Source organism: Triticum dicoccoides, chromosome 7A (assembly GCF_002162155.2).
Source record: "Triticum dicoccoides isolate Atlit2015 ecotype Zavitan chromosome 7A, WEW_v2.0, whole genome shotgun sequence".
Classification (NCBI taxonomy): domain Eukaryota; kingdom Viridiplantae; phylum Streptophyta; class Magnoliopsida; order Poales; family Poaceae; genus Triticum; species Triticum dicoccoides.
This window is the reverse complement of record NC_041392.1, coordinates 381,249,640-381,262,870: the sequence shown is the minus strand read 5'-3', so window position 1 is coordinate 381,262,870 and position 13,231 is coordinate 381,249,640.

The window sequence follows — 13,231 nt, the reverse complement described above, 5'->3', positions numbered from 1 at the left end:
GTGCATCACGTAGAGCAATAAAAATAGCACGCAAATGTTCCAAATGTTCCTCCAAAGATCTGCTATAAATCAGTATATCATCAAAATAGACTACCACAAATCGTCCAATGAAAGCACGTAAAACTTCGTTCATTAGTCTCATGAAAGTACTAGGTGCATTAGTTAACCCAAAAGGCATGACTAACCCCTCATATAATCCAAACTTAGTTTTAAATGCAGTTTTCCAATCATCTCCCAATTTCATATGATTTTGATGGTATCCACTACGCAAATCAACTTTGGAGAAAATTGTAGAGCCACTCAATTCATCAAGCATATAATCTAGCCTAGGAATAGGATGACGATAACGAATAGTAATATCATTAATGCCTCTACAATCAACACACATACGCGACGTACCATCCTTTTTAGGCACTAGTATAATGGGAACAACACAAGGACTAAGAGATTCACGTATGTAACCTTTGTCGAGCAGCTCCTGTACTTGACGCATAATCTCCTTCGTCTCCTCTGGATTGGTATGGTACGGTGCATGGTTGGGTAGCGATGCACCAAGAATTAAGTCAATATGATGCTCAATCCCTTGAAATAGGTGGTAATCCCGATGGCACGACTTGTGGAAAGACGTCAACGAACTCCTGCAAAATGTTAGTGACAGCAGGAGGCAAAGAGGAAGGCACGTCCTCGAATGAAAATAATGCCTCTTTGCACACAAAAGCATAGCAAATAGATTTGCTAAAATCTAGCTCATCAATACCAGATTTAGTGGCAAGTAAACATGCACTATTCGATTTAATTTCAGAAACAACACTAGATGCGTTTTCGAAAAATTTTGGGCCTAAACGGAGCGTGGCTACCCGACTCTTTTTTTTTTCCGAAACCTACTCCGGCAAGGAAACACGAATCGGAATCTAGATGGATCCCGAAAACAAACCTAATAAGCAAGGAACTCGGATTGGTGGTGGATATATGGTGGTGGTATATGGCAGCGGTGGTGGTAGCGGTGGTAGTATATGGATATGGATCGGTGGTGGTATATGGGCACGGATTGGTGGTGGTATATGGATACGAATTCGGAGCGGTGGTGGTAGATGGCAGGGGCGATGATGATGGTGCGGCGGCGGCGTGACAACTTATGACCAGAACTCGAAACTCTAAAAGACTAGACTCTAAGACCAACAACTAGACACGACGATGCAACCGCAAATTCAACAAAGCAAAACCCTAAAAAGATTATGCAAGGCTCAGATTGGTTCAGATATGATGAACTAACCCTAATTTTTTTGTGGCTTTTTCGTGGACTATAGGTATGAAGAACAGACTCGATCTAAACTACTAAAAAAAACTATAAAATCTCACCGAGCAACCTGGAAATCTGATACCACTTGATAGAGGCGGAGGTGTCCCGTCTTTCGATGAGATGGTGGATTTCGCTTTGGTGGAAGTCGACTTTGACGATCCGACTACGAACGTGCGAGGACGTCGCGCCTTAGCAATCGCTAAACCAACTCCGAGAGGTTATTGACCACGCCGGAGCACGATCAACCTGACCACGAGGGTCTGTTTCCTGCGAGCAAACGAAGAACAAGCAAGAAACTAAGATTGCAATCTGGATATTGCGAATATAAGATGAAAGCTTTATTGATCAAGGTGGGGTTCTGTGACGCCTTTGTCTGGTCGTTGAACACAAACGAAGTACGCGAAGTTGCAGCTATGGCGAACTTTTAATCTAAACAAAACCCAAAGTCTAAACGATGCCCTAAGGGCTGTATATATGGAGGAAGAGGGGGGAATTTCGTGGCCCTTGGTGGAGGGGTCCGAAATCAACCCTATCTCTTGTTTCCCCACACATACGGTGATGAGGACATCAATACAATTGTTACACCCACAGCCCCTGCTGCTATACATACTGGACCAATTACTAGAGCTCGTGCACGCCAACTAAATTATCAGGTACTTTCGTTTCTTGGTAATGATTCTAATGTTCATGAGAATATGATGCTGCCTAAATTGGATACATTTGTTTTGCTTACAAATGAAGGGCCTAGCTTGGAGAAGGATGAACATTGGAGCAAGAACAAGCATGGAGATGATGGCATGCGCAAGGGGAACAAGAACGGAGTTACAAGTGATGATTTCAGGACTTTGAAGCCACCATAATGTGTGCATGAAGCCTTGGACGAAATATACAAGATGCCACTTCATAAATTTCGTCCCGAGGCTATTTTAGGTGCTGCGTCACCTTATTATTGGGCCAGGCCCATGTAATTTCGAAATACATAAGTATAGGCTATTTTTAGAGTCCGTATGTGTTGGGAAACAAGAGATAGGGTTGATTTCGGACCCCTCCACCAAGGGCCACGAAATTCCCCCCCTCTTCCTCCATATATACAGCCCTTAGGGCATCGTTTAGACTTTGGGTTTTGTTTAGATTAAAAGTTCGCCATAGCTGCAACTTCGCGTACTTCGTTTGTGTTCAACGACCAGACAAAGGCGTCACAGAACCCCACCTTGATCAATAAAGCTTTCATCTTATATTCGCAATATCCAGATTGCAATCTTAGTTTCTTGCTTGTTCTTCGTTTGCTCGCAGGAAACAGACCCTCGTGGTCAGGTTGATCGTGCTCCGGCGTGGTCAATAACCTCTCGGAGTTGGTTTAGCGATTGCTAAGGCGCGACGTCCTAGCACGTTCGTAGTCGGATCGTCAAAGTCGACTTCCACCAAAGCGAAATCCATCATCTCATCGAAAGACGGGACACCTCCGCCTCTATCATTTACCTCGAACAAAGAAGGGGAGGGATAGCATATTTGTTGTCGTGGATAGATTCTCGAAAATGGCACACTTTATACCATGTCATAAAAGCGATGATGCTGTTAATGTTGCTGATTTGTTCTTTCGTGAAATTATTCGCTTGCATGGTGTGCCAAATACTATTGTTTCAGATCGTGATACTAAATTTCTTAGCCACTTTTGGAGATGTTTATGGGCTAAGTTGGGGACTAAACTGCTTTTTAGTACTACTTGTCACCCCCAAACTGATGGACAAACTGAAGTAGTCAATAGAACGTTGTCTACTATGCTTAGGGCTGTTTTGAAGAATAATAAGAAAATGTGGGAGGAATGCTTGCCTCATATTGAATTTGCTTATAATCGTTCATTGCATTCTACTACTAAGATGTGCCCTTTTGAAGTTGTGTATGGTTTCCTACCTCGTGCACCTATTGATTTATTGCCTCTTCCATCTTCGGAGAAGGTTAATTTTGATGCTAAACAACATGCTGAATTGATTTTAAAAATGCATGAGTTAACTAAGGAAAACATTGAGCGTATGAATGCTAAATATAAACTTGCTGGAGATAAGGGTAGAAAACATGTTGTGTTTGCACCTGGAGATCTTGTTTGGTTACATTTGCGTAAGGATAGATTTCCTGATTTGCGCAAATCAAAGCTAATGCCACGTGCTGATGGTCCCTTTAAGGTGTTAGAGAAAATAAATGATAATGCATATAAACTTGAGCTGCCTGCAGATTTTGGGGTTAGTCCCACTTTTAACATTGCAGATTTGAAGCCTTATTTGGGTGAGGAAGATGAACTTCCGTCGAGGACGACTTCATTTCAAGAAGGGGAGGATGATGAGGACATCAATACAATTTTTACACCCACAGCCCCTACTGCTATACATACTGGACCAATTACTAGAGCTCGTGCACGCCAACTAAATTACCAGGTACTTTCGTTTCTTGGTAATGATTCTAATGTTCATGAGAATATGATGCTGCCTAAATTGGATACATTTGTTTTGCTTACAAATGAAGGGCCTAGCTTGGAGAAGGATGAACATTGGAGCAAGAACAAGCATGGAGATGATGGCATGCGCAAGGGGAACAAGAACGGAGTTACAAGTGATGATTTCAGGACTTTGAAGCCACCATAATGGGTGCATGAAGCCTTGGACGAAATATACAAGATGCCACTTCATAAATTTCGTCCCGAGGCTATTTTAGGTGCTGCGTCACCTTATTATTGGGCCAGGCCCATGTAATTTCGAAATACATAAGTATAGGCTATTTTTAGAGTCCGTATGTGTGGGAAAACAAGAGATAGGGTTGATTTCGGGCTCCTCCACCAAGGGCCACGAAATTCCCCCCTCTTCCTCCATATATACAGCCCTTAGGGCATCGTTTAGACTTTGGGTTTTGTTTAGATTAAAAGTTCGCCATAGCTGCAACTTCGCGTACTTCGTTTGTGTTCAACGACCAGACAAAGGCGTCACAGAACCCCACCTTGATCAATAAAGCTTTCATCTTATATTCGCAATATCCAGATTGCAATCTTAGTTTCTTGCTTGTTCTTCGTTTGCTCGCAGGAAACAGACCCTCGTGGTCAGGTTGATCGTGCTCCGGCGTGGTCAATAACCTCTCGGAGTTGGTTTAGCGATTGCTAAGGCGCGACGTCCTCGCACGTTCGTAGTCGGATCGTCAAAGTCGACTTCCACCAAAGCGAAATCCACCATCTCATCGAAAGACGGGACACCTTTGCCTCTATCACATGCGCTCAATGTTTTCCTTAGTTAACTCATGCATTTTTAAAATCAATTCAGCACGTTGTTTAGCGTCAAAATTAACCTTCTCCGAAGATGGAAGAGGCAACAAATCAATAGGTGCACGAGGTAGGAAACCATACACAACTTCAAAAGGGCACATCTTAGTAGTAGAATGCAATGAACGATTATAAGCAAATTCAATATGAGGCAAGCATTCCTCCCACATTTTCTTATTATTCTTCAAAACAGCCCTAAGCATAGTAGACAACGTTCTATTGACTACTTCAGTTTGTCCATCAGTTTGGGGGTGACAAGTAGTACTAAAAAGCAGTTTAGTCCCCAACTTAGCCCATAAACATCTCCAAAAGTGGCTAAGAAATTTAGTATCACGATCTGAAACAATAGTATTTGGCACACCATGCAAGCGAATAATTTCACGAAAGAACAAATCAGCAACATTAACAGCATCATCGCTTTTATGACATGGTATAAAGTGTGCCATTTTTGAGAATCTATCCACGACAACAAATATGCTATCCCTCCCCTTCTTTGTTCGAGCTAAACCTAAAACAAAGTCCATAGATATATCCTCCCAAGGAACACTAGGTACAGGCAAAGGCATATATAAACCATGAGGATTGAGTCGTGACTTAGCTTTTTGACATGTAGTGCATCGAGCAATAAAACGCTCAACATCCCGTCTCATCTTTGGCCAAAAGAAATGTGTAGCAAGTACGTTCTCTGTCTTCTTCACGCCAAAATGTCCCATTAATCCTCCTCCATGCGCTTCCTGCAACAACAAAAGACGAACGGAGCTAGCTGGAATGCATAGCTTGTTAGCACGAAACACAAATCCATCGTTAACGACAAACTTGTTCCACATTCTTCCTTCTTTACAATTCTGCATTACATCTTTAAAATCAGCATCATGCACATATTGATCTTTGATGGTCTCCAAACCAAATATTTTGAAGTCAAGTTGTGAAAGCATAGTATAGCGACGAGACAATGCATCAACAATAACATTTTCTTTTCCCTTCTTGTGTTTAATGACATAAGGGAAAGTCTCAATGAATTCAACCCATTTAGCATGTCTACGATTCAGTTTAGCTTGACTTTTAATATGTTTCAAAGATTCATGATCAGAATGTATAACAAATTCTTTGGGCCATAAATAATGTTGCCATGTTTCTAAAGTCCGAACAAGAGCATATAATTCTTTATCATAAGTAGAATAATTCAGACTAGGCCCACTCAATTTTTCAGAAAAGTATGCAACAGGTTTGCCATCTTGTAATAACACACCTCCTAATCCAATTCCTCTAGCATCACATTCAAGCTCAAAAGTCTTATTAAAATCAGGAAGTTGGAGTAAAGGAGCATGTGTCAACTTATCTTTCAATACCGTGAAGGCTTCTTCCTGTGCGGTACCCCAAACAAAAGGCACATCCTTCTTTGTAAGCTCGTTGAGAGGTGCAGCAATGGTGCTGAAATCTCTCACAAAACGCCTATAGAATCCAGCGAGGCCAAGAAAACTCCTCACTTGTGTGACCGTTTTGGGCTGCGGCCAACTCTCAATAGCTTCAATCTTGGCTTTGTCAACTTCAATTCCCTGTGGAGTAACAACATAGCCAAGAAAAGATACTCGGTCGGTGCAAAAGGTGCACTTCCCAAGGTTTCCAAACAAACGTGCATCACGTAGAGCAATAAAAATAGCACGTAAATGTTCCAAATGTTCTTCCAAAGATCTGCTATAAATCAGTATATCATCAAAATAGACTACCACAAATCGTCCAATGAAAGCACGTAAAACTTCGTTCATTAGTCTCATGAAAGTACTAGGCGCATTAGTTAACCCAAAAGGCATGACTAACCACTCATATAATCCAAACTTAGTTTTAAATGCTGTTTTCCATTCATCTCCCAATTTCATACGAATTTGATGGTATCCACTACGCAAATCAACTTTGGAGAATATTGTAGAGCCACTCAATTCATCAAGCATATCATCTAGCCTAGGAATAGGATGACGATAACGAATAGTAATATTATTAATGCCTCTACAATCAACACACATACGTGATGTACCATCCTTTTTCGGCACTAGAATAATAGGAACATCACAAGGACTAAGGGATTCGCGTATATAACCTTTGTCGAGAAGCTCTTGTACTTGACGCATAATCTCCTTCGTCTCCTCTGGATTGGTACGGTATGGTGCACGGTTTGGCAGTGAAGCACCGGGAATTAAGTCAATTTGATGCTCAATCCCTCGAATAGGCGGTAATCCTGGTGGCACGTCTTGTGGAAAGACGTCAGCGAACTCCTGCAAAATGTTAGTGACAGCAGGAGGCAAAGAGGAAGGCACGTCCTCGAATGAAAATAATGCCTCTTTGCACACAAAAGCATAGCAAACAGATTTGCTGAAATCTAGCTCATCAATATCAGATTTGGTGGCAAATAAACATGCACTTTTCAATTTAATTTCAGAAGCAACACTAGATGGTTTATTATGAGGCTTCATTTGTTGCTCAAATTCTTTTGCCACAATCTGATTTTCACTCTTATTCGTCTCCTGTTTTGCTTTATTAGCTCTATTAATATCATCTTTCAAAATGGAATCAGGAGTCATAGGAAGCAAAGTAATATTTTTATCCTTATGAACAAGAGTATAGTGATTGTTTCTACCATGGTGTACAGAATTTTTTATCAAATTGCCATGGTCTACCAAGTAATAAGGAACATGCTTGCATAGGTACCACATCACAATCAACATAATCAGCATATGTAGAGATACTAAAATGCACACGAACAGTACGTGTTACCTTAACCTTGCCGCTGTTGTTGAACCATTGGATGTAGTAAGGATGTGGATGTGGTCTTGTGGTGAGAGAAAGCTTCTCCACCATCTCCATGCTAGCCAAGTTGTTGCAGCTCCCTCCGTCTATTATGACGCGCACAGAACGTTCCTTCACAACTCCCTTGGTATGGAACAAATTGTGCCTCTGATTTTGCTCAGCTTGTGCGACCTGCACACTCAAAACACGTTGAGCAACTAAACATTCATACCTGTCAGCGTCTTCAGGAGCCATGTATTGCGTCTCATGATCAGAATCATCTCCACCATGTTCTTCACGTGTAATAAGAGCCAATGTCTCCTCATCATAGTCACTAGCGGACTCATATCCACCATCCGCGGTAGCAATCATCACACGCGGAGATTTTCATTCCCTCGCGTAATGACCTCCTCCGTTACAACGACGACAAATAATATCACTTGTGTGCCCTGTTGATGCCATGGAAGAAGAAGAACGCTGTGTAGGACCCGCAGGTGCGCTCTTGGAAGATAATGGTTGATGAGGACATCAATACAATTGTTACACCCACAGCCCCTGCTGCTATACATACTGGACCAATTACTAGAGCTCGTGCACGCCAACTAAATTACCAGGTACTTTCGTTTCTTGGTAATGATTCTAATGTTCATGAGAATATGATGCTGCCTAAATTGGATACATTTGTTTTGCTTACAAATGAAGGGCCTAGCTTGGAGAAGGATGAACATTGGAGCAAGAACAAGCATGGAGATGATGGCATGCGCAAGGGGAACAAGAACGGAGTTACAAGTGATGATTTCAGGACTTTGAAGCCACCATAATGTGTGCATGAAGCCTTGGACGAAATATACAAGATGCCACTTCATAAATTTCGTCCCGAGGCTATTTTAGGTGCTGCGTCACCTTATTATTGGGCCAGGCCCATGTAATTTCGAAATACATAAGTATAGGCTATTTTTAGAGTCCGTATGTGTGGGGAAACAAGAGATAGGGTTGATTTCGGACCCCTCCACCAAGGGCCACGAAATCCACCCCCTCTTCCTCCATATATACAGCCCTTAGGGCATCGTTTAGACCTTGGGATTTGTTTAGTTAAAAGTTAGCCATTGCAACTTCGTGTACTTCGTTTGTGTCCAACGACCAGACCAAGACCGCTTCCGGATCCCCACCATTATCAATACTTCATATATATTTGTAATATTTAGATTGCTTTATCATATTCTTGCTCGTTCTTCGATTGCTTGCAGGAATAGACCTTCGTGGTCAGGCTGACCGTGCTTCCAGCATCGTCAGTAACCTCAGGAGATTGGTTTAGCGATTGCTAAGGCGCAACGTCGTGCACGTTTGTAGTCGGATCGTCAAAGTCGTCTCCACCAAATCGATAGTTATCATCTCATCGAAAGATCGGGACCCTCGCCTCTATCAAACACGGCTTGCTCGGCGGAGGTCTGCTTCGCGACGTGGAGGTAGTCGTTGTTGTTGTTGTTGGAGAGGTGCATTAGGTGCAGCGGGTGGTGGTGGTGGAAGACGCGCGAGCAATTCATTAAACTTGTTATCGAGCTTTGTTTCGAACGTCTTCTCAAGGCCAGTGATCTTCTCCATGGCCTCTTCAAAATTGTTCAGCACATCTTGCACCTGTTCAGTCATCATTTGCTGAAACTTATCATGAAGCTCCTTGTTCGATAAATTCTCCCAGTCAATCTCGTCGGCTTGTGATCCTGGCATGGTTAGCAGCAATAGAAACACACAAGAATATGATCCTACAGACTACGAACAAGTGGTGGTGGTGGGTGTCACAAATCCGTCAAGCAAATCTCAAATTCTTACCAGTTCTTACCCAGCAGCAGGCGGTGATCGGCAACCGTTATAGTCAAAAACTCTCAAAGCTTGGATATAGCGATTACCAGGGAGAGTCAAACGCACGACGTAGATGTATGTGGAGCTGGGAAGGCTTATAATATGGTAGCAAAAAGGGTCAGCAATAATCAATTCAGAGATGCAAAGTTGAATAAACGCTCAACGACGGTACTGTGCTGGTCCTAGGCTAGACTGTGCTAGAGACGCGAGCCTAGAACACTAACAAAATCACGGCGCGGCACGTAAACAAGGGAAAAGCACACTCTGGAATTTTTTTTTCGCTCTTTTTTTTTGCGCTCTTTTTTTTTTGCGCTGCTTTTTTTTTTGCGAAAAATCACTATAATGGCGAGTGTCTCAAAACTCTTCTTAGCTCAAACTGACAGGATGGGCACGAAATTTTTTTGACCAATTTTTTTTTTGACTGCCCGGACCCAAAAACTGGAAACGGGTCAAAAAAAACTTCCTATAATGGCACCTGTCTCAAAACACTCAGAAACACCTAAAAATAGGATAGCCAGAAATTTTTTCGAAAAATGCGTTTTCGAAAAATTTTGGGCCTAAACGGAGCGTGGCTACCCGACTCTTTTTTTTTTCCGAAACCTACTCCGGCAAGGAAACACGAATCGGAATCTAGATGGATCCCGAAAACAAACCTAATAAGCAAGGAACTCGGATTGGTGGTGGATATATGGTGGTGGTATATGGCAGCGGTGGTGGTAGCGGTGGTAGTATATGGATATGGATCGGTGGTGGTATATGGGCACGGATTGGTGGTGGTATATGGATACGAATTCGGAGCGGTGGTGGTAGATGGCAGGGGCGATGATGATGGTGCGGCGGCGGCGTGACAACTTATGACCAGAACTCGAAACTCTAAAAGACTAGACTCTAAGACCAACAACTAGACACGACGATGCAACCGCAAATTCAACAAAGCAAAACCCTAAAAAGATTATGCAAGGCTCAGATTGGTTCAGATATGATGAACTAACCCTAATTTTTTTTGTGGCTTTTTCGTGGACTATAGGTATGAAGAACAGACTCGATCTAAACTACTAAAAAAAACTATAAAATCTCACCGAGCAACCTGGAAATCTGATACCACTTGATAGAGGCGGAGGTGTCCCGTCTTTCGATGAGATGGTGGATTTCGCTTTGGTGGAAGTCGACTTTGACGATCCGACTACGAACGTGCGAGGACGTCGCGCCTTAGCAATCGCTAAACCAACTCCGAGAGGTTATTGACCACGCCGGAGCACGATCAACCTGACCACGAGGGTCTGTTTCCTGCGAGCAAACGAAGAACAAGCAAGAAACTAAGATTGCAATCTGGATATTGCGAATATAAGATGAAAGCTTTATTGATCAAGGTGGGGTTCTGTGACGCCTTTGTCTGGTCGTTGAACACAAACGAAGTACGCGAAGTTGCAGCTATGGCGAACTTTTAATCTAAACAAAACCCAAAGTCTAAACGATGCCCTAAGGGCTGTATATATGGAGGAAGAGAGGGGGAATTTCGTGGCCCTTGGTGGAGGTGATAGAGGCAAAGGTGTCCCGTCTTTCGATGAGATGGTGGATTTCGCTTTGGTGGAAGTCGACTTTGACGATCCGACTACGAACGTGCGAGGACGTCGCGCCTTAGCAATCGCTAAACCAACTCCGAGAGGTTATTGACCACGCCGGAGCACGATCAACCTGACCACGAGGGTCTGTTTCCTGCGAGCAAACGAAGAACAAGCAAGAAACTAAGATTGCAATCTGGATATTGCGAATATAAGATGAAAGCTTTATTGATCAAGGTGGGGTTCTGTGACGCCTTTGTCTGGTCGTTGAACACAAACGAAGTACGCGAAGTTGCAGCTATGGCGAACTTTTAATCTAAACAAAACCCAAAGTCTAAGTGATGCCCTAAGGGCTGTATATATGGAGGAAGAGGGGGGAATTTCGTGGCCCTTGGTGGAGGAGTCCGAAATCAACCCTATCTCTTGTTTCCTCACACATACGAACTCTAAAAATAGCCTATACTTATGTATTTCGAAATTACATGGGCCTGGCCCAATAATAAGGTGACGCAGCACCTAAAATAGCCTCGGGACGAAATTTATGAAGTGGCATCTTGTATATTTCGTCCAAGGCTTCATGCACCCATTATGGTGGCTTCAAAGTCCTGAAATCATCACTTGTAACTCCGTTCTTGTTCCCCTTGCGCATGCCATCATCTCCATGCTTGTTCTTGCTCCAATGTTCATCCTTCTCCAAGCTAGGCCCTTCATTTGTAAGCAAAACAAATGTATCCAATTTAGGCAGCATCATATTCTCATGAACATTAGAATCATTACCAAGAAACGAAAGTACCTGGTAATTTAGTTGGCGTGCACGAGCTCTAGTAATTGGTCCAGTATGTATAGCAGTAGGGGCTGTGGGTGTAACAATTGTATTGATGTCCTCATCATTAACCTTGCCGCTGTTGTTGAACCATTGGATGTAGTAAGGATGTGGATGCGGTCTTGTGGTGAGAGATAGCTTCTCCACCATCTTCATGCTAGCCAAATTGTTGTAGCTCCCTCCATCTATGATGACGCGAACCGAATGTTCCTTCACAACTCCCTTTGTATGGAACAAATTATGCCTTTGATTTTGCTCAGCTTGTGTAACCTGCACACTCAAGACACGTTGAGCAACTAAACATTCATATCTGTCAGCATCTTCAACAGCCATGTATTTCATCTCATGATCAAAATCATCTCCATCGTGTTCTTCACTTGTAATAAGAGCCAAAGTCTCCTCATCATAGTCACTAGCGGACTCATACCCACCATCCTCAGTATCAATCATCACACGCTTAGATGGGCATTGTCTTGGATAATGACCTCCACCCTTGCAATGACGACAAATACTATTGATGCCATGGATGAAGAAGAGCTCTGTGCAGGCCCAGAAGGTGTGCTCTTGGCAGATAGTGGTGGTTGTGCCTGCTTTCTAGTATCATGGTTGGTGGTGGCAGCTGACAGAGGCGCTGGTGCAGCAGAACGTGTGGAAGTAGAGGATGCACGCGGTGTCCATGATGAAGGTCGACCAGCAGAAAAGTTAGTTCGCGCCAATGCTTGTCCGTCCTGCACTTCACGTTCAGCTTTGCAAGCAAGATGGAATAAACGAGTGATATTATTATATTCCTTATACTCTAGAATGGTCTGAATCTCTTTATTTAATCCACCCATAAAACGTGCAATCATAGCTTCATTATCCTCAACAATACCACATCTAATCATACCAGTTTGAAATTCCTGATAATATTCTTCTATAGAATTTTCCCCTTGTCTCAAACGCTGCAATTTTTGAAGCAATTCACGTTGATAATATGGTGGAACCCAGCGAGTACGCATAACATTTTTCAAAGCAGCCCAAGTAGCAGGAATAGGATATAATCTACAATGTTCAGACCACCAAAAACATGCAAAACTAGTGAAAGCACAAACAGCAGCAGGAATACGTCTCTCCTCGAGATATTGTAAACATGTAAAACATTGTTCAGTTTCTAACTCCCAAGTAAGATATATATCAGGAACGTATCTACCCTCAAATGGTGGAATATTCAATTCCAGTTTAGGTGAGATGGTCATGATCTCATACCTGAGGGGGTGCCCTACCATTGCCATTATTTGCATGTGGACGACCTGGTGGTTGTGGTGCTGGTGGTTGCACGTAGTTCTGAGTTTGATCAACCTCATCCTCGTAATCTTCCGCATAATCATCCTCCTCCGCATCAACAGCAGGAGCCACAGAAGTATCAACAGCAGCACCAACAGTTTGGCCAGGCTCAAGAGGGACACGGCTCGCTCGGTGAAGGTCTGTTTCATGACGTGGAGGTAGTTGTCGTCGTCGTTGTCGTCATCCTCGTCGTCGTCGTCGTCGTCGTCGTTGTTGTTGTTGTTGTCGTCGTCGTCGTCGTTGTTGTTGTTGTTGTTGTTGTTGTTGTTGTTGTTGTTGTTGTT